At 37.0% G+C, this 25043-nt stretch overlaps 1 pseudogene; it reads left to right on the forward strand.

Annotated features, from left to right (window-relative positions):
• LOC130018452 (tubulin alpha-1C chain-like) overlaps window positions 1–23665 on the forward strand; it is a 134150-nt pseudogene extending 110485 nt beyond the window's left edge.
• The last annotated feature ends 1378 nt before the right edge of the window (window positions 23666–25043 follow it).

Raw genomic sequence — 25043 nt, forward strand, 5'->3', positions numbered from 1 at the left:
TTACTCCTTTCTCCCTTTATGCAGCCAAGCAACTTACACTATTATATTATGAAATAGTTAAGAACAGGACCGTATATACATCTGATTTTAAAAAATCATTCTAATATTTCCTAAATTCATGACTTATTCTATACTCACCTCCATACCTTTGGCTTGAAAATGTCCAGAACACAATATGTTAAGAATTAATTGAGAACATTTAATCATGTAACATCGTTTATTGTATCTAAGTAAATGCCATATTTTAGACTAATGATGAGCATAATACTATTTCTAATGATAATATTTCAAAACAAGAAAAGGAAAAGTTAACCAACATAATGGATTAAAAGTAAATAGTAAAGACTTACAGACTCCTAGTTGCTGGTCTTTGATACAGGCTTAAAACTTAAAAATTGTGATAAGAACCCTATTCTTATGCTGAAGTATGAAAAAGTACCTAGAATTTTTTTCTTTCATCAATTTCAAAGATAAATTATGTTAGCGGTATTCTGTCATTTCTTACCTCACTGCTCAAATTATTTGAAATAAATATAATTTCCTTCCATCTTGGCAGAAGGCCTTGCAGGATAGAACAAGAACTTCTTGTTGACTACAGATTTATCTTGTGAGTCTAAAAGTTGGTAGTTATGCCTGCTTTAAGGGTAACAAATATATATAAAAAAAATTAGTGAAGATTTTGTTTTTCTTTTTTTTTCTTTTTGGGACATACCTGGCAATGCTCAGATGCTCAGGGTTTACTCCTGGCTCTGCACTCTGAAATTATTACTGGCGGTGCTTGGGGAAAGATATGGGATGCCAGGGATTGAACTCAGGTCGGAACCTAGATTGGCTGTGTGCAAGGCAACCACCCTACTCGCTGTGCTATCACTCCAGCCCCTAGTGAAGATCTTTTGTAGAGCATTTCTTTTAATATAAATGTTTTGGGGGGACACTCAGAATTACTCAAAGATCATCCTTGGCAGTGACTGGAGAACTGGACGCAGTGCTTGGAATCAAACTGCAGTCAGCAGTTTGCAGGGCAAGTAGATTGCACTCTAAATTATTACTAGTGCCTTTCTAGGGATTTTCTCTGATATTTACATTGTCATTGATGTCGGCAATTAAGCCATAAAGCATTACTGTTACTTAAAAGGAGGTTAGCAAATATGGTGGAAGCTGTTTACTTATGGATCTTTCAAAGGCAATTTAATTTGCTGGTCATCAGCTCTTGAAAGTCAAAGTTAGATAATTGGGCTGGGCACAGCGTAAATTGACTTCTTTGACAAGTGTGCTATTTAGAGTAGTGCTTTAATTCTTTTGTTCATTACAGTGAATCCTGTAAGATCAGACAACATTGAGATTTGATGAAGATGCAAGTAATTGCTCTCATTTGTTTTTATTTTCCTGTCTTGAGTTTCATGCCACATTTTCAGTTTTTTATGTACTAAAAGTAGAAGGCTCTTATGTGTATAATATAATGAAAATAAGCCCAAGATAGCTTCTGCTATTTGTGGCAGAATAGAATTATTCTCACTTGTTTAGGGAAGTGAGAGTATATTATAAATGTGGGTTTCATGAGCTTAAGGAGAATGTAGTTTCGAATGTCTAAAGCAAAATTAGATTAAGTAAGCATTGCTCTCTCTTCAGCCTCAGATCGCTATATTAAAACAAGCATGCATTTTCCCCTCCCCTGCTTAGCTAAGTGAATGTGCCAATATTTATGTATTTTTGTGATACTTTGACATTGTTACATTATTTTCAGTTCAATGGAGCCCAAACCAAATCAAAACAAAAATCAGAAAAGTCTTAATATTGAGACTTTAGTGGGACATTTTAATCTTTCAGGCTTTAATGTATTTCAGATGAAATAGACAGAACCAGGTTAGCATCTGTCAATTTGTTATATTCTAGATATAGCAATAAATGATAACCTACCTTATTACAACTGGTACAATTAAGCAAAGTATTTTTCTCACATATGTTATTGTAAAAAATCATTTAATGAGCAAAATTTAGACAGAATTATTAACTTTGAAGTCATCTGAACTTAGTATAGCCAAAACTGAACCATAAATATATTTAATATATGCATATATATTTTATAACAGCATAGCACAGCGGGTAGGGCGTTCGCCTTACACGCGGCCAACATGGCTGACCCGAGTTCGATTCCTCCGCCCCTCTCGGAGAGCCCGGCAAGCTACCGAGAGTATTCGATATGCCAGACACAGTAACAACAAAGTCTCCAATGGAGACGTTACTGGGCCCGCTCGAGCAAATCGACGATCAACGGGAGGGCCTTTACCTTTACCTATCTATGAGGTATAATAAAGTGAAGACATTTCATCAATGATGAGGATAAATAGAAAGGAAAGAACAAAATTATCCATTCCATTATATAATAAACCACTTGAAAATTTACTATGTGTGAAGACATTGCCTAAGGACAGAAACACTAAGATGAAAAATATATTACAATTATATTTAGGGACTCCTGCTTTAATAAAGAAAGAAGGAAGCAAATACATCATAAGATAACATAAAAATTTTGTGAGACTACAGGTGAATCAAAAGACTTAAGCTTCTGCCTAACAAAGAATCAACTTATTATTCTACCCAGTAGGGCTTGGCATCATTTATTACTTTGGTATTCTCACTCTGATCATTGTACCAATCAGTTGATTCAAACAACTCAATTGACATTAAATATTTACATTTTATAAAAGAAATAACATGTAACTAAAAACATAGACTGATAGACTGTTTTTAAGCTAGAAACATGACTTCTGTTTGGGGGGGCGTTTTGTTTATATTGGCACAGTGTTCAATTACATGGAAAGTTAAAAGCAGTGCTTTTAAAATCTCTTCTTAATGTTTCTGGAGGAAAAAATGAATAGAACTGTATATTTTATAAGATGCAAATTTCTTCACAAGAGAATATCAGGCTATAAATGTGACATACAGCATTAGACATTCTGTCTTTAACTGTACTCATATTTATCAATATCTTTCTCATGTCTGCCTTGTGGAGTTATTTAGAACACCAAGCAAATGGATCAATATGTTGTGGATTTTCCTCACTTTGTTCTATAGTTAGAGATAGGATGTTTCTTTTCATTTCATGAGCTTTTATAAGTATGTGCATCAGATCACAAGGAAAACTCCTTTAATACGACCAACACCAATCCACTGGTACTACTTACACGTGATATTGATCAAGTAACCCCGGTAAACTTATTTGCAAACAAAATTTAATGAGAAATGCCTTTTAAATGTTGGTGTACTGTTCTTTAAAGTAATTTGCAATCCCTTGCTTCAATAGGGTGAGAACAGTCAGCAGAAACATTGAAGGGTAGAGATAATATACTTAAGTCACTGCAAGGAGGCAGACAAATGGAACAGACAAATGCAAAATATATGTGTTCAGAATGTGCAGATTGGCAGAGAATAGAGACAGAGATGACTCAGATCAACATAATGGAGAGAAGCAAAGATAGTGTCGGTCAGTAGACAACAGAGACTGATGGAAACTAACAGAAACAACAAGCAGAAAGTGACCATTAGGTTTGCTATCCTAGATATGGGGGTTTCTGTTTCTTTGACTATGAATTCTATATAGATAATATACAGATATACTTATATCTGTATAGTATAGATATATTATATATAAAGACATAAGATATAAAAAAAATATAAAAATAATGGCCCTCCCGTTGATCGTCGATTTGCTGGAGCGGGCCCAGTAACGTCTCCATTAGAGACTTTGTTGTTACAGTGTCTGGCATATCGAATACTCTTGGTAGCTTGCCGGGCTCCCCAAGAGGGGCAGAGGAATCGAACTCGGGTCGGCCATGTTGGCCGCGTGTAAGGCAAACGCCCTACCCGCTGTGCTATCATATATCTATATTATATACCCTATATATCTATATTATCTGTCACTGTCACTGTCCTCCCGTTCATCAATTTACTCGAGCGGGCCCAGTAACGTCTCCATTGTGACACTTGTTACTGTGTTTGGCATATCTAATACCTCACGGGTAACTCACCAGGCTTTGCCATGCAGGCGAGACACTTTTGGTAGAATATCTTACTAGACTTGCTAGGCTCTCTGAGCGGGGCAGAGGAAACGAACCTGTGTCATTATATCTATATTATATCTATATTATGCATAATGTAGATATAGAGATATACTTATTTAATTATAAAATTAAGGCGTTGAATAAGAGTTGTTGCACTAAAGACATCTGGTGTTGGTGTCCAGTCTTACAAGCTGTCCACAAGAACCTGCAAAATAGCCAGTTCTCCTGTATCATTCTTACGTTCTTAATTTATATTTACTGAATTTGAATGCATCTTTTACTACTTATTAAAAATGGCATGTTCCAAGATGACCAATAGTCTTCTACTTGACATTATCAGTAGAAAATATTGCTTCTTCTCTGACGAACCATTCAAAACATAGTGCATTTTGTGAAAGTGTTGTTTTGTCTCTTCTCTGTTAACCATTCCTAAAGTCTTATATTTCTTGACCATTTTTATTTTAGTAAGCTCATAAATTGAAAATACAATGTATTCAATCATTGCAAGATCATCTTTTAGAGAGGAGGCCCACACCTGGCAGTGATCAGGGCTTATTCCTGAATCTGTACTAAAAGATCAGTTTTGGTTGTAGTCAGAGTGCCAGAAATTGAACCAGGATTAGTGATTCAAGACAAGCTTCTTATCCCCTGTAGTATCTCTCTAGCTCAACTGTAAGATCTTGCTTACTTCCTTTGTATCTGATTATTATTGGAACAATAAATTGTGTTTTACTTCCAAGAAGCCTAATGTGATCCTTGTCTTTTGTTTCTATTACAATTAAATTGTTTGAATATAAATTAATTTTTACTCAATTGATACCATATAATCTGTTTTCATCTAAATTGCCCATCCTCCAATCCTACCTAGTGCAGTTAAGACAAATTTACTAATCTAAATATTTCAGTTGCTCCCAAATCATTTTGGTTAAGAATCGCTTACATTTCCTAAGCAAGGTCCACTTTTACATTAATTTTTCTTACATTCTGTCTTAGAGAACTTGAAAACTGAAAGCTTTAGTTATGAAGAAGCTGATTTGCATGATTGTACTATAATTATAACATCAGTATTTGAAATTCCAACTAGTTATTGTCTTCTATGATAGCATGCAAATGCTATTAATGGTTGATATCTGGAAGGAAACTAACTTGTAAATTCTTCTTTTGTCCATTTATGACCTCGAAGAAGTTAATTGATATCTTTATTTGATATCTACTTATTGAATTAAGGTGATATTTAGGCCTGTTTTATTGAGCTATATTGAGAATTAAATTTAATGTATGTGAATATCTTATGCCTGTTCCTGTAATATTATTTATATGTGTTTAACAGTATTAATTAGTATTTTTCTTAAGAGCATACTTTAAAGGATGGGAATACTTATCCTTGCTTATTTGTTTTTGCATCAGTTATCCCCAGATTCTGAATGTCTGCTACATCTGATGTGTTTGGGTAAAGACGTCCTTATAATATGTTTTCTCAATACTATTAAGTTGTCCATTCTAAGCTTTTGGATCACTGCAGTAAAGGAGCTAGCCCTAGAAGAACGAAGAACTCACTCTAGACTTTCTTTAATCATAACAAGAATTGTTATGCATTTTTGCCATTGTTATGTCCACACAGAACTAAGGTTAAATCTATTGCAATTATCAGGAATCTGAAGTATTATCCATGTATAAATGAATCTGCTTTTAAAGACAACTGAAAAGCAAAATTATACTGTTTATCCTTGCTGTCAAAATAAACACAAGTTCACACTTTGGGACAAAGGTCAACAAAACTGTGATCCACTATAAAAGTATATATGAAATTTCTAAATGTAAATTTCATATCAACACAAAAATGATTTTTTGTTGATATGAAACACAAGTGCTGGAGCAATAACACAGCGGTAGGGCGTTTGCCTTACAAGCGACCAACATGGCTGACCCGAGTTCGATTCCTCCATCCCTCTCGGAGAGCCCGGCAAGCTACCAAGAGTATCTCGCCCGCACGGCAGAGCCTGGCAAGCTACCCATGACGTATTTGATATGCCAAACACAATAACAACAAGTCTCACGATGGAGACATTACTGGGCCTGCTCGAGCAAATTGATGAACAACGGGAGGACCATGACCGTGATGAAACACAAAAACTATGACCTAAATTTTCTAAATACCCTAAATAAAATGACTTCTGATGTTAGATAAAATAACTCTATAAATTTGAGATACATTAAAGAAACACACATAAAATATATGCTCTTTTCCTGTCTTTTGCTCTTGCTCTATAAATATATGTTATGTCTATATAATCTAACAATATTGGATTCATGTTTCTATCTGATAACCATGTGCTTAGGCTCACCAGTTAAATAGAAAATTGTGAAGTTTGCATTAGGACCACTTTCTTCCTTTGTATTTTATTAGTCTGCTTCTTTATATTCTAGGCTAATGTTCTACAGTCATTTTATTTGTGAGGACTGATTTATTCACTGTTTCGTTGTACATATGGCAAAGAACTACTGCTATTCTGTACTGAAAAATTATTACAGCACCTAGAGTCGTTTCATTTGAAAACTTTCTGATACCTAAGGTATGAAGCGCCCAATATGTGCACTGAGAGATGTGGTTATTTTACTGTAATATTTTACTGTAATAATTCACTGTTATTGAAAGAGGCTATTGTTTAATAAACCTAAAGTCTTAATAAACTTACAAAGATATTTTGTGTATGTTTTCCCCATTGCTTCCAAACATTTACCAGGGCAAGTAAATTGCATTTTCTGAGATTACTTATTAAAAATTTGACAATCCATTTATCTTTTAAATAATTTTTAATGTCTGACCAGAGACTTTTGCAAAAATATAAAGAAATAAAAATTAAGTTAAATCTTGTAGATAACAAAACACAATGGTTAAAAACAAGAAATTCTTTGGGGCCAAAATGATAGTACAGTGGGTAGGGCATCTGCCTCACACACCGTCAAGCAGGGTTAGATCCCAGCTCTTTATCCCAAGCACCTCCAGTAATGATACCTGAGTACAGGGCCTTGAGTATGCCCTAAGCACCACCAGATGTGCTCACTCCCTAATCCCCTATGAAAAAAAAAAACTTAAAAAATTGATTTGTCTCTAATAAATTCCTAAGCTGTCTGGTAGATATAACAATATGTGTAGAAACTTTCTTAACCTATTTCCAAATAAAATAGAAAAAAAAGGTTTAGAAAGGAGATCAAGAAGGAAAGAAATCAAGGGGGTAGAAAAGAACTGAAAGTAATGAGTGAACAGACATGAGGGATTCAGTTGTACTGGGTGAAAGGTATAGCCATATATCTAAAACACAGATTCAACAAAACTGAAAGCGAAATCTAATTGTGAGAACTAAATTTAACAACTGCAAGTTTGTAATGTGCCTGTCAAGTTAACAGTTAGGGATGGGATGGAGTCTGGGGTGTGGAAAAAGTATGGAAACATTGGTGGAAAGAATTTGACACTGCTGGTGGGACTTAAGTTAAAATATTTTATGCCTAAAACACAACTATCAATCACTTTTTTAAATCACAGGTCTTTAATTTTAAAAAATTAAATTAAGGGTGTTCAAATTTAACCAACTAGATTATTTTGAATGTAGTAAAGATTTTATTTTTTCACCTGCATAATGAATTAAAATAATTTAATTTTTGCATTAAGATAATTTATTTTCACCAGAATTCATTATTATACTAGAAAAAATGTTGCAAAATTCTTTAATAACAATGAGAAATTAGGCTCCAAATTTTTATGCTAAAAAATCTATAAATAAGTATTAATCATTGTTACAGATTAGAAATTCAGGTAAAATATGTTCTATATCCACTGCCCAATTTTCTGATATCAAACAATAAAATAAAATATGTTCCTAATGCAAGTATTTCTTCCTTCATAAAGACCCATCAGATATAATAATTTTTGAAATGATTGAATTAAAGGAGTGTTAACTTTGTTTTGAGCAAGATCAGTGGTATAACTGAGAGAATTTTGGTATTGTGTTTCCAATTTTGGTGCATTTTTTATAGCAGGTGATGATGTTACTGTTGTTATTATTTTATTATTGCACCTTCTCATTTATGGAGAATCAATACAGTCCATTTGAGGATGGTCATGGCTCCTGACACTACTCCTCAAGACTGACTTGACCAGGGCAAGAAGTCTAACAAAGGCTTTTAAAATCCTTGGTTATTTATACACATACAAAACTAAGTAAAGCATTTTAAAATCCAAACATATTTCTTTCTCCAAAATTTATATCATAACTAAAAGATCCGAAGCTGAGTACCATTATACTATGGACTCACCCCAGTACATGAAACTATAAAAAACCACAATATAATTTTCATTTTGAGAAATATGCCTTGCTGCCTTCCAACTTGATCTGGATTTATCTCTTTTAAGTCTATGACTGCCTCCTCTTGACTTATTTTTTATGTGTCCTGATGCTGCTGTATAATTCTTTCTGAAACATAGAGATCTCTTTGTCTCTGTTCCTGTCTGTCTGGCTATCACTCTGTCTCTCTTACACACACACATACACACACACACACACACACACACACACACACACACACACACACACCCCACACTTAGATCTCTCCCCATTTCTACTCTGTCTCTTTTGAAATTGTAACACAGGTAAAAACGTTTTTACAGGCAAAACCCAAACATATGAAAGAATTCCAATGCAATCAGTTAGTTTTAATGCACACAGCTGCCTTACTTTTACCTTTCAATTTAAAGATTGCTGGGAACAAGAGACAAAATTCAGAATGAGCAGTAATATCCCCGTGTAAAGCCAGAATCTTTCATTACGGAATAAAAATATGCCATGTTAAAGAAGTGGGAACACAAAGACTTGCAACTACTTTGATTCTAGGAGAAAGCAATAAAAGAAAGGCTTTCTTGAGGAATCATAAGTACCTATCAACCCACATAAGCAACAATAGTCCAAAACACAATGGCTTAATTTAAAAACGGTCCTAAGCAACCATTGCTCCCTGTCAAAGACAAGTACAAGTCCCCTCTTGAGCAAAACACATGAATTGGGTTGAATAGAAGTTGTAGGGAAATTGTAAAATAATTTTCTTGACACATAACCTCATGTTATTCAGACATGCTTTAAGTGGCTAGTTCTCTTTTCTTAAACAAACCTCATAAAGAAACCTTATGGATTGTTCTTTGTGCATTAAAATTAAAAAAAAAAAAAGAAAGAAAACTCACGGTAGCTACACAGAAATCAATGAGTTTTGGTTTCTTTGCATCATCCCATCCTTTTGCCTGCTTGTTATTCTGGAGGGAAAAATATCAGAAAGAGGAATCAGCTAAATATTTGCGCGAAACTAGTTGAACACACATTTTTAGTTTCTCCCCAATAGATAGGTGTGGAGATGAGCATTTACAATTGCTATTCACAAATCGTTAGGTATCAGGATAATTTATATAGTGTTTCAACAAATAGAAAAAAAAAACAAAAATAACTTTATGGGCTATAGAAAAACAAATAGTGAATAAACTTTTCCATTCCAATTTCTACATTAAAATACTAAGAATTAAATCACAAAACTTCACATTTCAAGAAGAAAATATAAAATTGCCAAATAAAGAAAAAAAGTAGGATAGAAATAAACTAAATAAAAATAATAAAATTAATTACTTATTTAAAAACAAAGTTAACATTTGACTAAGTTAAAAACAAAAGAGAAAAGGAAAATAAAGTCAGAATATATGAGAAAATATTAAGAAGGAAAGGTAGAAACACACCGTGTTAAAATTTTATAAATAAATTTACATTGATAAAAATACTAGTAAGTACATAGAAATATACAGCCAGTGATTGAATCAAGAAATAACAAAAAATTTAGCACGGACAGACTAGTAATGTATGACATTAAATCAGCAACAAAAATTTTATAAGGAAGTATACACATATTATTTTACTGATTTAAATTAATTGAAGTGATTATGATTATGATTCAGTTAAAATCACATGTAGTCAGAAAATACTTGAAAAACACATTATCATGACTTAATAATGATCATTCTATGCCTAATATTTGAATTTAAGTTTTTATGAATATTTATGAAAATTCGCTACATTTTAAATAATAAAGTTTGTCACGTGTTAGGAAATAATTATACAGATGTTATTTTGTGTCACAAATTTAACTTTAAGATAATTACTTGAAACGTTATTAATTATTTGAAGAAGTTGATTTAAGTAGTAGTATTTGACTAAATTTCTAACAACTACCATTTGAGCTGTTTCTTAGTAAAATGATAAAAATAAGCTTTTTTGGAAATCAAGGCATTTATTCACATTTGTGGAGATATGATGCATTAGTAAAGATACTCATTTATCCTTTTTGATTTATAATGTTGCAATTAAATAATACTTTAAATTATATTCTAATCAACTTCTAAAAGAATTTGTGTTATAGTTCATAACACACTAATCCAAAAATAAAAGGTAAAGGTAAAGGCCCTCCCATTGTTCGTCGATTTGCTCGAGCGGGCCCAGTAACGTCTCCATTGGAGACTTTGTTGTTACTGTGTTTGGCATATCGAATATGTCACGGGGAGCTTGCCAGGCTTTGCCGTGTGGGTGAGATACTCTCGGTAGCTTGCCAGGCTCTCCGCGAGGGGCGGAGGAATCGAACTCGGGTCAGCCATGTTCACTGCGTGCAAGGCAAACGCCCTACCGCTGTGCTATCGCTCCAGCCCTGTCCAAAATATCCAAATATATATATATATATTATATATATATATTATCCAAAAATAATTATGGAATTAGTAAAGGCTGTGGAAAAGCACAAAAATCTTTGAGGATTAAGATGGTATTCCCAATTAGATGCAAAATATAATTAAGCCATTTATTAAACATAGAACCATAATGGCATTGGGTATAAAAATAGTAAACTTCATATAATTTAAGGTAGGTATTGGGAAAATGGTAACAAGAGGGGAAAAATATGAAATTGAATATACATTTATCGGCATATCAATGCAAAAATATGGATTTGATAGTGACAATAGTGAGATCAAAGGAAATAGGGGATCTATACAATATGTCACTAAGGCATTGCTTACCTATACTAAAAATAAAATTGATTTATTTTATGTTGTATGATAATATTGGTTTGTCCTTTCAGTCTTGCCACAGGTATTTTAGGTTTATTGAGTTACTCCCATAGCAGTGCTCCCATCCCTCTGTGATTTTTTTTAACCTCTCTCTTTGTACTTTGCTTCCCCAACCAGTGAATCACTTTTATCTCCTAATCAGACTCCTTTAACTTGTAAATATTGCTTTTCTCTTCTCCTTAAGTCCTTTGCATTGTTAATTCAGAGCAAAGTTCTTTTTATATGGACACAGGAAGACAGCTAATGCTATGCTTTTGTAATTTGGGATTTAACTGACTTCTAATAATTTTCACTCTGGGACATCTGTTCTCTCAATTTAAGCCTAAATTGCCCTTACTTCTTAGCATTCCAAAGCAGGGTCCAGATGAGGAAATGGATAGACCCAGGGCAAGCTGTAAGCTACCTTGGCATCAAAATGAGCCAGGCCAAAGAGCCATAATACTTAACTATAAGTCAAGAGCATAGTCATGAACAAATTCTGTCATGATCCAAAAAGTAACAACTAAATTTGGACCCTGCTAGGATTAGGAAAGATTGAACTGACTTGAGCACTGTAGTCTGGGATCTATAGACTTGAAGTCCCCAGGAGAGCCACCCTACAAGCTTAATGTATTTCTTACTGTGTCCATATAAAAGAACTAATATTAAGAGGTAGAATTAAGATGTTAATGAAGTCATTGGACTAAGGAAAGGTCACGGTCAAGGTCCTCCAATTGTTCATTGATTTGCTCTAGCAGGCCCAGAAATGTCTCCATCGTGAGACTTGTTGTTACTGTGTTAGGCATATTGAATATGTCACAGGCTGTGCCAAGTGGGCAAGATACTCTCAGTAGCTTGCTGGGCTCTCCGAGAGGGGCGTAGGAATCAAACCTGGCTCCGCTGGGCCAGCTCTGTGCAAGGCAAAAGCCCTAAAAATCCCTAAGTGGTATTCTGCCCTTGAGTCTGATTGGCAATCAGGAAGGGCTTTGATATGTTGATTGTGTTATCAGACCTGGGTGTCTGGTTGCTACCCCCAATGCTGGGAGTTGCTAAGACTAGAGAGACCAGGGCAGCTGGAGCTGGAGCACAGAGTAGAGAGACGGAGACTGGAGGAGACTGGAATAAGGGGCAGTGTGAGACTGGAATAGGGATCATAGTGAGACTGGAACAGGCATGTGGAGAGAATGGAATTAATGGCAACTGATCACCAAGGAACAGAGACTATAACCAGCTCCCGGAACCGCGGCCGCTCGACATCTTATTATGACATCATTCCTACTTTGGACAAACTGGCAGGCTACCAAATGTAAACTCCCCACACGGCAGAGTCTGGCAAACTCCCCGTGGCGTACCCAATATGCCAAATACCAGTAACAATGATGAGTCTCATTCTCCTAAAGAGCCTTGAATATAATCTCAGGGCTAGGATGAAGGAGATGTTATTGGGGCCTGCTTGAGGCAATCGACGAATAACAGGATGGTCGTGATTCGTGATTCGTGATTCTATCACCAACCAGGCCCTCATTTTCTCCTTTGTCCTCACATGGCATAGGCTGTCAGGGTAGGAAAGCTGTGCAAGACCACCAAACACAGGTATCAAGAGAGCTGCAGATTTCCTAGTTGCTTGGTGATTGATTACACACTACGTAAAGCAAATAGTTTGTGAGAAATAATATAAAGCCGTTTCAGAAAATACAAAACTTTTTTTAAAATCTTGAGATACAAAATTGTGAAATTAAACACTTAAGAATATATTTAAAAGTAGTAAGAAAGAAAATTGTCTTATTAAAATTGTTTTTCACAAAGAGGAATTAAAATTCAAGTACAAATGCAAATTAATGTAAAATATAATTGTCACAGATAATTAGCAATAAGGTGATATACAACATGTAAACTTTAAAATCTCATTTTAAAAGATAAAACATTTGGTAAAATAGGAAAAGAGGCATTTTTCACCTAAAAAAGTGTGAATAGCTAAAATAAACAACCAATTTGTTATTCTTTTCAGGGGTAAGGAATAGAACACTAAAACCACAATAAGAGTCAATTTAACAACTTAGCTGGAAAAAAATTAAAAAGATAAAATAAATAGTAACGGCTATTTTTTTCTAAAACCAGTTTGTATGCTTTTTAGTTAATTTATAAAAAAATTCTGAAATATTTACAAATTTTGAAAATATGCTTTTATCATCTATTAACTACACAAGGATAATTTTCTTTGTTAATATAATTAATAGTTGCTAAGCAAGACAGAGATTGTTAGTCAAAACATTTCTTAAAATAAACAAAAAAGTTAGCTAAAATTCAAATGTAAAAATAACAGGGAAATGGACTAAAATTACAACTATATAACAATGATGCAGAATTACATAGGAAATGAATCAACACAGTGTATAATATATGAATTATTTTTACAGATATTAAATAAGAACAAAATATTAAAAAATAATTTAAGATAAATTATTCAGATGTAAGAACTTACATTTAAAGTCACTGTCACTGTCCTCCCATTGTTCATTGATTTGCTCGAGCAGGCCCAGTAACGTCTCCATTGGAGACTTTGTTGTTACTGTGTTTGGCATATTATTGTCATATATAACACCCATAAAATATGTTTATGAAATTAGAAACATAAATGTAAAATACAGTGTAGTAGTCTCAAACTCAGACATGTTAAAAAAATGAGATATGATTTTCACCTACTCAGTTGTTGATTTTGAAAAATTTTGGAAATTCATTTTTGATCAAGAATGTCAGGAAATAATTTTTGCATTTTTATAGCTCCTTGCAATTATAAAAGCAAAATCTCTAAAACAACTGTATTATTAAATCTTTAAAATACAGTTCCATTTACCAAACCAAAGATATATGCATTCACAGTCACAGTCCTCCCGTTATTCATGGATTTGCTATAGCGGGCCCAGTAACATCTCCATCGTGAGACTTGTTGTTACTGTGTTTAGCATATTGAGTACGTCACGGATAGCTTGCCAGGCTCTGCCATGCGGGCGAGATACTCTCGGTAGCTTGCCGGGCTCTTCGAGAGGGGTGGAGGAATCGAACTTGGGTCGACCATATTGACCGCTTGCAAGGCAAACGCCTTACCCACTGTGCTATCGCTCCAGCCCTTAAGATATTTATTAAGGCATTTTTTTTTTTTTTGCTTTTTGAGTCACATCCGGTGATGCTCAGGGATTACTCCTGGCTCATGCACTCAGGAGTTATTCCTGGCAGTGCTTGGGGGACCATATGGGATGCTGGGAATCGAACCAGGTTCGGCCCGTGCAAACGCCCTACCTGCTGTGCTATCATTCCAGCCCCTATTATAGCATATTTTGACCCAATTCAGGATATAAGTTATGTGAGATGAATGGTATACTATGAAAACGTTGGAAGTAACTATATAGAGATCTCCACATGATGTAGGCAGGTAGACAGGGAATACTCCCCCCGCCCCCCCCCCCCAAGGCAATGGCAAAAGCCACACCTGCAGAAAATAGGAAAAACAGGAACTAAGTCCTGATAAGACTCTCACCTATCCACAGCAACAGACCCAGGGAAACTCCTGCAGAAAGGAAAGGCCAGGAAAGGATTTTCAAAGAAGACTATCACCTTTCTCAACCCCCCCCCCCAAGGCTCCCCCCAATCTCCTTATCAATGGGAGCAGGTTGGAGAAACCCTATAGAGGCCACCATGAACAAAGGAAGGGTACACATATGCTGCCCAGAGCCCGAGTGTTGCTTGCACCCACGTGGCCGAACACAAGAGGTGCCCGAGCATGTGTGTCGCCTGCATTCCCCTCTTGAGATGTGTATTTTCATGCTTTCATGTCTAATGCTAGGATGTGTGTAGGGGCGCTCTCTGCCCTTGGAGAAGCCCGTGTTCTCTCTTGAGTACGTTACTCTCTCACTCACTCCCCCTCCACACCTTAAAAATCCTACAAATAAAATTTATATATTTCATTGCTTGTCTACTCCTGAAATTCCTTTCTGCAAGGTGAGACAAGGACCCAGTAACCCTGTGTACAGGGTGCCAGAGGCAGTTGGGGAGAAAATGGCCCTCTTTCTCCTTTCCACTTCACATAAGTCACCCGTGGGGCCCAGCGACATCACACATGTGTCCATATTGAGATATGATCAACTTCTAGAAATCTTTTAAGGAGTATAACATATAAATCAACATATACACATGTATATACACGCATGGATGTACAAAGTGATTTTTGAAAGGCTTTAAAACAAATTGCTGCAGCAACTTTCAGTAAAGAATTGCAAGAACTTTTGTAGAGTGGGATTTAAATAGTCACAGAGAGGTAGAAACAAAGACCCAAAGGCAGCATAATGGAGGAATTGGTCCACACAACTGATTTTGGGCATGGGTGAAAGAGAAGGGTGCTAAAAAACCAAGCAAATCATCTGTAGAAAGGACTAGGAGATGACTAAGGGGCTCCAGTGGTTCTCTTGCAGGTGTGAAGCTATAAATTCAATGCCAGTGACACTTCATACACTGAGTATGATCTTAGCAGCTCTGCTGTCTTTGATTCTGGGGTTCAAAGGGACTTCTAAACACAGGTGTGTGTGAGTACAGAAGTCAAACAATGTGACCCAAGGCAAGTCTCACAATAACAACAACAACAACAAAAATCCCAAAATATCATGTGCAAGCCAAGAGTGTAACCCCTCCCCTCCCCCCCCCCCCCCCACACAAACTTGTGTGTGCCCTGCTGTGGCTCCAAGCACACAATACAGCTTGGTTGCTAGAGAGTGTCAGATAGAAAGAAGTTCTACTCTTAATAAGTGTGGGTGAGGACACCACAACCAAAGGGGTGTGAGACTTGTGAACAGCCAATATCAAGTGTGCCGCAACCCAATCTTGTGTGAGACCTTCGGCAAGCACTATCAATCATGAAATCGACAGAAGAAGAGAAGGAAAAATAATATAGAAATCCTTAGAGTTTAATTTTTAACTGTAATTTTATTTTATATATTTCTATTATTGTTAGAGGAAAATGAATAGCAAAGCTAATTTTATTATAATAACAAATGTTCACAAGCACTTATATAAATTTTTTAAAAATTGTGTCACTGTGATTATAGACCCTTACAAAGTTGTTCATTATGAGGTTGATTAGTTTACAGTCATACAATGTTTCAATACCAATCCCTCCACCAGTGTACATTTCCCAGCACTGGTGTCCACAGTTTTTTTCCTTCACCCACCCACCTCCACCCTCTATGGCAGGCACTTTTATTTTTCTCTCACTTGCTCTCTCTGTCTGTGTCTGTGTGTCTCTCTCTGTTTCTCTCTGTCTCTCTGTTTCTCTCTGTCTCTCTGTCTCTCTCTCTCTGTCTGCCTTTTGGGCATTGTGGTTTGCAATATGGATACTGAAAGGTTGTCAGGAATATTCTTTTACCTACTTTTAACACTTAGTTCTTTAAAACATGACAGTTTAAAGTTATTATTATCCATATTGTTCCCTTCTCTAACTTACCTACCTTCCACCCCACACCCGATTCCAGTCATTGACAGTCCTCCTAGCCTCCGTTTTCCCTAACCGTGGATACTAGTTTTGTAATATATATTTTTCTAATATAAAACCATGGATATTAATATATATTATGTACCAAAAATGAATGCAGTCATTCTATATCTGTCACTCTAATTCTGACTCATGTCACTCAATATATTACTCTCCATGTCAATCCATTTATAGGCAAATTTTTCCTAACAGCTGCATAGTATTCCATTATGTAGATGCACCATAGTTTCTTTATCCATTAATCTATTCTCAGGCACTCAGGTTGTTTCCAGATTCTAGCTACTGTGAATAGTGCTGTAATGAACATAGGAGTGTAGATGGTGTTTCTGCTGTGTTTTGGGGCCCCCACTGTATATTTCCAGAAGTGGTATTGCTGGGTCAAAAGGGAGCTCAATTTCTAAATTTTGGAGGAATGTCCATACTGTTTTCCAAAAAAGCTGGACCAGTCGGCATATCCACTAGCAATGAATGAGAATCCCTTTGTCCCCACATCCACCCCAGCACTGGTTGCTCTTGTTCTTTTGGATGTGTGTCAGTCTCTGTGGTGTGAGATGATATCTCATTGTTGTTGTGGTCTGCTTATCCCTAATTAATGATGAAGAGCATTTTTTCATGTGCCTTTTGGCCATTCAAATTTATTCTTTGAGACAGTTTCTGCTCATTTTATCACCCCACTTTCTGTTGGGGTAGGTTTGATTCTTTCTTGTAGAACTCAAACACTACCATGTATATCTTTGATATTGACCCCTTATCAGAAGGGTATCAGATGAATATCCTTTCCCATTCTGTAGACTTTGTTTCTTGGTCACTGTTTCTTCTGAGGTGCAGAATTTCTTAGTTTAAATTAGTGCCATTGGTTTATATTTGCTTCCACTTGCTTGGTAGTGACATTTAACCTTTGAAAATCTTAAAATCAGGCAAAGAGATAGCATCCCATGCAGGGTGCTTTCCTTGCTCAGACTGAACTAGGTTGCTTCCTGGCACCACATATGGTCCCCAGCAATGCTAGAAGTGATTCCTGAACACAGAGTCAGGAGTAATTGCAGAGTACTTCTGGATGTGACCCGAAAACAAAAAACAAATAAGCCTATGGGGAAAATCCATAAAACTGAGAAATACTCTCAAGTTTTAATCAGTACTATATTATATAGAAAATAGGATAGGACAGAGAGATAGTGAAAGCGATAAGGCAGTTTCTTGCATGGAACATACTTTAATTCAAATCCCAAACATTACATATGTTCTACTAAAAACAACCAGGACTGATCCCTGAGCACTAAGCTAGGAATAATAACTAATCACTGACAGGTGTGTTCCAAATATATGAAAAAATGTAAAAAATATGCAAATGTAATTTTAGAGTTAAAAATATTTAGAGACCAGGCAGATAGTACAGTAGATAGGGCAAATGCCCTGCAGATGACCAACAAAGGTTTTGTCCCTGGCATTCCATATGTTTGTCTGAGCTCTGCCAACAGTGACCTCTGAATGCAGAGCCAGGAATAACTTCTGAGTACAACCAGATGACTGTACTGAGTACAGTACAGCCCCAAAAGAAAAAAAACAAAGAAATAATTTTTAGAAGTGTGTCTAATTTAGGAACCTGTTGGCTTTGTTATAACAAGTAGTGCATGGAAGAAGGAAGGTAGATGTTATGTGGAAAGTGGGAAACTGAAGCCTGGAAACGCTTCAATGATTTGCCTCCACTAACTTGATCTGACGTTCCTCTGAGAGGTTGTGAGTATTAAAGCATTTGATAGTGGTTGTCCCAAGGTATCACTAGGTATTACTGGGGAATACCTTCATATGGGTAACTACACTAGAGAGAAGAAAATTTTCTCTGAATTATTAGAAAATAGCTTTGGTAAGCAAACTTACCAGGATAGCCATAGCGTAAAAGTGATATATACCTCCATGAAAGTATTTAGTGCAGTATTTAGTACAGATAGCTATTGTATCACTGAAAACACTGCTAACTTAAACTTCTAAATAGTTGTAAAAATATGTTATAGAAGATGCAAAGCACATTCAGTTTCCTGAGAAAGAAACTCAAAAAAAGAAACTGGACTTTTGAAAGAGCACAGCAGAGACTGCACATTGGTTTATGAACACCACTGATAGTGACTCATGAAAAACTTCTAAAGAAGAATTTACAGGAAACTGAAATGTTAGTATAAGCAAATATGAGTAAATGTCAGGAAATATATTTAGGACGAATCTTAGGAGTCACAGAATGTTGAGGCTGAGAGTATTTGCAATCCATGTAAAAGAATGCAAAATCTTCTATTCCCACGTTCACTTTTGGGAAAAGACAAATTCTGAATTTTAGAAGGGAAGATGTCCAAACCCGCTATAGCTTCAGCAATTATAAAAATGTTGACCAGCCATTTTTATTTACATAACTCTTACTTTTATACTTCTACCTTATTGTCTTTGAATTATTTTTGGTGTCCCACCCAGGACTGCTCCTTGTTCTGCGCTCAGGAATGTGAGTTTTCTCAACACCACAATAACAATGAGGAGAAAGATAAAGGGTAGAAAGGTTTGCCTTGGTGGCCTCACGCATGGGTAGGCGGCCATTCGGTGGTGGCCAGGAGCCGCCTCCCCAGGCTCTTTCGGATAGTGGGTGAACAAGAATCAGGCCCCAGACTGGTCCTCCCTGACGTCCTCTGATCTCTCCCTTTATAGCCTAGTCGTCATTTATGGCCATATTCTGGTCACCAGAGTTCCATCATTCAAGTCTCTTTACAGACCTCAAAGTCTCCAGAGTCTGAGTTCTCCAAAGTCTGAGTTCTCCTCCTCGTCTTCAGTGTCTTGTGGTCTACCTTCTCGTTCTCAAATCTAGTCTTCAGCATTTAGTCTTCAATCTAAGTCTTCTCTAACAAGTCTTTGTCTTCCTCTTGCAACTTCCATCATCAGTCTCTGTTTTAAGTCTCTCTCAAGTCTTCCTCCGTTGTCTCCAGTCTTCAGTCTCTAACTCTATCTGCAATTCCCTATTATTTTTTTAATCTTTTAATTTTTTTTTTTGCTTTTTGGATCACACCTGGTGATGCACAAGGTTTACTCCTGGCTCATGCATGTACTCAGCAATTACTCCTGGTGGTACTTTGGACCATATGGGATGCTGGGAATAAACCAGGGTCAGCAGCATAGGAGGCAAACATACTACCAGCTGTAGTACTGCAGTACTACCATCTCCAGCCTCTGCAACTACCCTTTTAGTCTCCTGTCTTTCTCCCGTGTTCAGTCTCAGTTTTTAGTCTTGAGGGGGCTCAGACACTTTATGGACTGCCTGGGATTGAACTCGGACAGCTGCAAACAAAGCAAATGACTGACCCCCATATTATTGTGCCAGTCCCTACCTCCACACTTTCCAGCAGAGCTAGAGTACCACCAAAACTGCACCTGGACTTTTTTGGAAGACCCAAAGTGCGGGTAATCAAACTCGGGTGCTCACACATGTAAACCCGTGTTCACCACGTAACCATCTCCCTGGTACTATTTGTAATGAGATTTGAGGTCCCAAAACTCTGAGATTTTACATTGGCATTTTCTAAGTTGTATTAAAAAAGGAAGGGAAATTTAAACTGCGTTTTACGATATCTTATGACTAAACAGTTATTAGAAAAAATATTAGGTTTGCCTTTAAACATGTAGTATGATGTAGTAATAGGCATGGTTTGGACTGTACAATAGTTTTTCCGCGGCTCAGCTGAGATCCCGGCTGGCCGGGGACGTCGGTGTCCGACTCTCCCCAGAAGACACCCTTCTCCCCACCCCCCCCCCACTGGTGAATAAAGAGCTTTGATTCTAAAAAAAAAAAGACTTATAGTAGTTAAAAATGTTTCTCTTATTTATTACATATAAATCTTAGACCCTACCTGCAAGCAAAACTGTCCCGTCCCCTACAAGCAAAACTGTCCCATCCCCTACATAGTACCAGTCAGTGAAGCAGACATAAGACTATACTGTGTAATCTGCCATTACTTTCCATGTGACTATTAAAATTAAACACTTTAATCATGCTTAATCTGAGTTTCATAATGCCATTAGCATACAATTGATGCAAGAATTTGAAAAGTTAGTATCAGACATAAAAATATGTATCTACTTAATGATTTTTAAATAAGACACTAAAATGATAGTATTTTGGCTCTATAGGTTAAATAAAGTGCATTTTAAAATAAAATCTTCCTGTTACTTATATGTGGCTACTAAAGCATATATATATTTAATTATACATATTAAAAATAAGTTTGGTCTTTCTTTGGAATATACTTATTACAAGCATTTTATAATTTAGGGCTGGAGCGATAGCACAGCGGGTAGGGCGTTCGCCTTACAAGTGGCCAACATGGCCGACCCGAGTTCGATTCCTCCACCCCTCTCGGAGAGCCCGGCAAGCTACCGGGAGTATTCGATATGCCAGACACAGTAACAACAAAGTCTCCAATGGAGACGTTACTGGGCCCGCTCGAGCAAATCGACGATCAACGGGAGGGCCTTTACCTTACCTTTACCTTATAATTTTGTATAAATGTCAATTTTCACTAAATGTTTTACTTTCAGTAAAATGTTTTTTCTACTTGGTTTAGTACATTAACAAAGAATTGATCAAAATTGCTTTTCTTAGATAGTAAATCTTATTGCTTATAATTTTTATCTTAGGCTTGCAAAATTATGTATGTAATTAGCTGTTCAAGAAAAAAAAGTTTACTGCTTCTTCCCATGACTCTTTGTGGTCTGCTAGCAGGAGACCCTTGACTCTGATCCTTCACCTCCTGCTATCCTGCTATCCTGCCAATTCATCATCAAGCGAGTGCATCACCATTCACTGGGACCAGGCTGGTGTCCAGATTGGCAATGCCTGCTGGGAGCTCTACTGCCTGGAACACGGCATCCATCCTGATAGCCAGATGCCTTGTAATAAAACCATTAGGAAAGGAGATGACTCCTTCAACACCTTCTTCAGTGAAATGGGTACTGGCATGTATGCGCCCAAGGCAGTTTGTAGAAACAGAACCCGCAGTCATTGTTGAAATTTGCACTGGTGCTTATTGTCAGCTCTTCCACCCTGAGCTCATCAAAGGTAAGGAAGTTGCTGCCAATAACTATTCCTGTGGTCACTGCACCATTGGTGAGGAGATAATTGACCTTATTGTATGGAATTGGCAAGCTAGCTGACCAGGGCACAGGACTTCAAGGCTTCTTTTATTATTTTTTAAATTTGATTGAATCACCATGAAATAGTTACAAGCTTTCATGTTTGGGTTACAGTCACACAATGACCAAACACCCGTCCCTTCACCAGTGCACATTCGCCACCACCAATATCCCCAGTGTAGCCCCCCTTTCCCACCCTCCCCCTGTCTCCATGGCAGACAATATTGCCCATACTCTCTTTCTACTTTTGGGCATTATGGTTTGCAATAAAGAAAATGAGAGGTTATCATGTTTGGTCCTTTATCTACTTTCAGCACACATCTCCCATCCCGACCGGTTCTGGACAGTCCTTCAAAAACTAGAAATTGAACTTTCATATGATCCCGCAATGCACCTTCTGTTAATATATCCCGAGGAAGCAAAAAAGCACAGTGAAAAGAACATCTGTACCTACATGTTCATTGCAGCACTAATCACAATAGCCAAAATATGGAAATAACCCAAGTGCCCTAGAACAGACGACTGGTTAAAGAAACTTTGGTACATCTACACAATGACATATTATGCAGCTGTTAGGAGAGATTAAGTCATAAAATTGACATATAAATGGATAGACATGGAGAGTATCATGCTAAGTGAAATGAGACATAAAGAGAGGGACAGACAGAGAAAGACTGTGCTCATCTATGAAGTATAAAACAACATAATATGAGGCAGACACTTAAGGATAGTAGATACATAGGACAGGAAGATTCTTCCATAGCTGGAAGACTGCCTCATGAGCAGTGGGGAGAAGGCAGCTGGAACAGAAAAGGGATAAATAAGAAAATGATGGCTTGACTTTAGGGCTTCTTGTTATTCCACAGATTTGGTCAGGGGACCTCTTCTTGGTTAACCTCCCTGCTGATACTGATGGAATGTCTCTGTCGACTATGGCAAGAAGTCAGAACTCAAGATGGAAGTTTGCCATCTACCCACTGCAACTTCATCCTCACTACCCTCACCCTGGAGAAGTCTGGTTGTGTCTTAATGGTAGACAATGAGGCCATCTATGACATTTGTCGTCAAAACCTTTATATTGAGCACCCAACCTACACTCACCTGAACAGATTGATAAATCAAACTGTGTTTTCTATCACTGTTTCCCTCGGATTTGATGGGGCCCTAAAGGTCCATCTGACTGAATTCCATTTCTACCTAGTGCCCTTCTCCCGAATCCACTCCCTTCTGGTCACATACGCCCTGCCATCTCTGTTAAGAAAGTTGACCATGAACAGCTCTCTGTTGCAGAGATCACCAACACATGCTCTGAACCAGCCAAGCAGATGGTGAATTGTAATCCTCGCCATGGTAAATATGGCTTGCTGCCATGGTGATGTGGTTCCCAAATATGTCAGTGCTTCCATTGCCACCATCAAGATCAAGCACAGCTTCCAGTTTGTGGATTGGTGTCCCATTGACCTCAAAGCTAGTATTAATTACCAGCTTCCCACTGTCGTTCCTCGGTGGGACCTACCCAAAGTCCAGTGTGCTGTGTAACACCAGCAAGTCCAGCAAGCTGAGTAACACCACGGTCAACGATGAGGCCTGGTTGCCTTAACCACAAGTTTGGTCTGATGTATGCCAAACCTGCCTTTGTTCACTAGTATGTGGGTGAAGGCATAGAGGAAGGCAAGTTCTGAGACCCGTGAGGACAGAACCATCTTAGAGTAGTATTATGAAGAGACTGGAGCAGATAGTGCAGATGGAGAGGAGGAGGATGAAGACTATTAACCTGTCTGTTGCAGTGTTACATTACTGTTGTTTCAGAATTGTCTTATTTTTGTTGTCTCTGTGCTGGAGTGATAGCACAGCAGGTAGGGCATTTGCCTTGTACATGGCCGACCAAGGTTTGATTCCTCCATCCCTCTCAGAGAGTCCAGCAGGCTACTGAGAGTATCCCGCCTGCATGGCAAAATCTGGCAATCTATCCCTGACGTATTTGATATGCCTCACAATGGAGACGTTACTGGTACCCGCTCGAGCAAATCGTTGAACAACAGGAGGACACTGCTACAGTGCTACTGAATATAACCTGTTAATAAAAGTGTGGTTTTAAGCATTCTAAAAGAGTTATATACAATATATGTGCATATAAATAAATTACATATCAGATTTATTTTCAAGAAGCACTGTTACTTTTATGAATTAATATTTAGCAAAAAAGGAATCTTATTCTCTGTTTTTTCTTTTTGGGGGGACATACACGGCAATGCTCAAGATTTACTCCTGGCTATGTGTTCAAGGATTACTCCTGGCAGGTTTGGGGGCAAGTGTGTAGTACCTGAGATCAAACCCCGGTCAGTTACATGCCCGGCTAGCAATTTACCCACTCTTCTATCTCTCTGGTTCCAGCACTTTTTTTTCCAGCACATTCCTAGGCCTATCAGGTAATGATATCTCTATTCCTAAACAAATTCCAAAAATAGGTAACAAGGAAATCTGACATATAATAACTTTAAGCGGTCATGCCAATTTCTGAAATAAGATCCAGATCCTAGTGTTTTGTTTAGTTGTGTTTAATATGAATGAAACATTCAGTGTATTCAGAACCAGTTAAAACAATTCAGCTCACACTTCACTGAAATACAAATCATTCTTTGCTTTGGTTTTGCATATTCAGTATCAGAAACCCCGAAGCAGTTTTACCATGGTTCTTAAAGAAAGCTACTGTAGTATTTTTTTTCTTTGAGTCGGATCATAAACCCAAGATTTTTGCATCTTTATAATGTCATTTTTAGTCTGTAAATTTTAAAGTAAACAATTTCTTTCATCATCTTTAGCTGTATTTTAGCATAAGAGACAATCAGAACTAAGGGTTAATGCCCTTGTTTTCTTTGGAAATAGTCTGACTGGTAATCAGTGCTAGAAAATTCATTGGCATGCTCTACTTTATACAAGTCAGCGTTGCCTGGAGAAAGTTGCTGATTATTTAACACCAGTGTTTGACAGGAAACTTGTGTTTATAGTGTAAAAAGGTATAGATATCTAGAAAACTGCATGTTACGATGTTAGAAGGAGACTTTAGGGAAGAACTGTTTGCCAAATCTAAATGTTGGCATTGGATTTCAGTGTACACATAATCTATTGGGTCTATTGGCACTTCAATCAC

The sequence above is a fragment of the Sorex fumeus genome, unplaced genomic scaffold (genome assembly GCF_029834395.1).
Source record: "Sorex fumeus unplaced genomic scaffold, SorFum_2.1 ptg000265l, whole genome shotgun sequence".
Taxonomy (NCBI): domain Eukaryota; kingdom Metazoa; phylum Chordata; class Mammalia; order Eulipotyphla; family Soricidae; genus Sorex; species Sorex fumeus.